Raw genomic sequence first — 3,004 nt, 5'->3', positions numbered from 1 at the left:
ATCTGAATGGATGTGCAACGCACCTGTATTTAACGTACCGTAAACTCTAGTGTGAAGCGCACGCTCGCCGTCGCTTTGTTTCACACACACGCAGCGACAGAGAGAGGGAGAGAGAATTGACGCGCTACCTATGGCGCTACATGTAAACGATATTCGTTGTTGTATTTTGCTGTCAAAATAACGGAGTTCCTTTGGAATTCTTCCGCTTTTAAGAACTACCGCTTTCTCCGCTAGTGGGCGGAACTAATGCGCAAACGGCAATCTCATTGGCTGGCGCTCACCTATTATCATCCCTGTTTTGATTTCAGCAAATCAGTTCGAGCGAACGCACACAACCTGATTAATATTCATGAATCCAGTAGCTCATTAATCCTTGGTGCGTTTTATATTGTTCTTACAGTTTTTTTTTAATTGTTTACACGCAATTTTGAAAACCGGGTTCTTTTTTTCACAATATAAGCACAATTATCCAAACACCACACTCAATTTGCATAATTCCTAGATTGTTTGCAAAATGACACACTTCAGTCAAAACATACACCCTTCAGTCAAAACATATACACATATTTGTGAAAATGCTATTAGTTTTCATTTAACCAACACAGTCCTCAATGATCAGACACTATTGCAGCCAGTTTCACACTGCTGTGATAAATAAAAAACACATTTGTACAAAAACTAATTTTAGGAAATAGCATGTGCTAGATTTTTATCAGTATTTTTGTTAGTTTTTCCCCAATTTTTTTTTTTTTTTACAGAAACACTGAATGACCAAAAAAGCACCACCACCAGTCCGAAGTTCAGTTAAAATGACTAATATGCATTCATACATGGTTATCAAGTTTTAATTCTAATTACAAAAGTTCTATCATTAAATAACATTGATTATCATATTATAATGCTTGACTGACTGATGTTAAGAGTGTACTTTCAGATATTTAAAAAACTGTGCCATTTCACAAACATATATATACGTATGTGTAAATATGTGTGTGTATGTGTATATGTTTATGTGTATGTGTGTATATGTATGTGTGTGTGTGTGTGTGTGTGTATATGTATGTGTGTGTGTGTGTGTGTATATGTATGTGTGTGTGTGTGTGTGTATATGTATGTGTGTGTGTGTGTGTGTATATGTATGTGTGTGTGTGTGTGTGTATATGTATGTGTGTGTGTGTGTGTGTATATGTATGTGTGTGTGTGTGTGTGTATATGTATGTGTGTGTGTGTGTGTATATGTGTGTGTGTATGTATGTGTGTGTGTATATATGTGTGCATATATGTGTGTATATATGTATATGTGTATGTATATATTTATCAGTCTGGCGAGTAAACAAAAAAATTTACTAGCCAATGGCGATTCAATTGCCAAGGTGTTCGTAGAGGGCTGCTGCTCCAAAAAAAAAAAAAACACGGAAGGGTCAGAAATATTTGCTTGTGTTAATATTCAACATAATGTTCTGCAGGCGAGGGAGCGATTCGAGATAAAACTGTGGACATCAGAAAGAGAGGGTTTTGTTCTGTGTGATCAATATTTGTGTGGGTGAGCGTGCTTTATGACGGAAAAAAACACACAATTCAGTTCCCTGTTCTCTATGTTGGACGACATGCATCTACCCAACCAGAATGAAAGATTATGCCATAGCTCAAATATTCTGCCAAAACATCTATTCAACCAGGAATTTTCATTATGTTCCTTTAGCTCGCCTGGTAGACCACAGCACTAGCACCGCCAAGGTCATGAGAATGATTCCTAGAAAACACAAAGGCTGATAAAATACTTAGATATTCTTTAAATAAAAGCACTTACCAACTGCATGTCTATTTTTTTAATGTACCATACAATATCGTATTGTTCTACTTCACATTGTGCCTAAGTAAAATGTGGTAAAATAACTGGAACTCATGTCCTCTAATGACTTCTTGTATCTTCACTGCTTTTATACAATGGCAGTAAAAGTAGCATGATAAAAAAGAACACCTGTGTTTAAACAAGATAAATTCATTAACAATATTAATAGGATGTTTTCTTGAGTATTAGTTCATTAGAATAACCGCAGGTTGTTTACATTAGCCAAGCAATGTAGCAACTTAGCATTAATATTTTTAAATTTTCTAAACTGTAAATGAATCATTACTAGGGTTGGGTATCGTTTAAATTTTATCAATTCTGATTCTGATTCTGATTCCGATTCTGCTTATCGATTCCGATTCTTTTCGATTCCAATGTGATTAAATAATGATATCAAAAATGTATCCTGTGTCTCTTTTTTGCAAACCATTTATTGGAAATGAATACCATGAACAAAAATCAACAGGCTAAATAAAAACTACTCTTTAAGAGCTGTTTGTGTGCAAAATAGAACTGCATTATTCTGGATAAAAGAGGTTTTTTTTCCCTAATGGAAGTTGTGGTTCTCTCATGATTCTAAAGAAAAAAACATTAGACAACTAAACAAAATCACATGTAATTTATGAATTAATGATTAAATTACTCAAGATGTACTTGTTTCATTACTGGATGAATCAGCGTTCTTGAACGAATCTCTTGTATGATTCAAAGACAAATACATTTTAACAGCCCCTTTTCGCCACCTACTGGCGTAACAATGTAATCGATAAATCTTCATTTGAAGTGTCAAATTACTTTCAAAAGGATATTTACTCTATTTTAATCGCTACCATCGTACAGTTTATATCTGAACTATACATTTTTTTATCCTAGTACTTCTGTGATTTGAATGTTTGTAACACAGAAATAATGATACTGTGTGGCTGAAAAGACTGTGAAGCTGTTTATTTCATGAAAACGATGACACAGATGACAGCTGCTCTCTTTAGGTCAATGGCAGCGCGAATGCAGATTTAAATGTTCAAATCACACTGGTGTGATCGTACGCTGCACGGACGAACCAAGTGATCACAACATTGATCGCACACGTCAAAGGTTGAGGAATGAAACAGACGAATCATTGTAATTTAGGAATAGAATCACGTTGGTGTT

General features: G+C 34.9%; 1 protein-coding gene across 3 annotated transcripts in view; it reads right to left on the bottom strand.

Moving 5' to 3' along the window:
- The window catches only part of LOC107703405 (protein sidekick-1-like), a 334,600-nt gene that overhangs the window by 319,000 nt on the left and 12,596 nt on the right, over positions 1 to 3,004 (bottom strand). The window lies entirely within an intron of this gene.

This window comes from Sinocyclocheilus anshuiensis, unplaced genomic scaffold, assembly GCF_001515605.1.
Source record: "Sinocyclocheilus anshuiensis isolate Anshui unplaced genomic scaffold, SAMN03320099.WGS_v1.1 scaffold58, whole genome shotgun sequence".
NCBI classification, from domain to species: domain Eukaryota; kingdom Metazoa; phylum Chordata; class Actinopteri; order Cypriniformes; family Cyprinidae; genus Sinocyclocheilus; species Sinocyclocheilus anshuiensis.
Note: the sequence above shows the minus strand (reverse complement) of the source record. Positions and strands in the feature narration are given on the sequence as shown.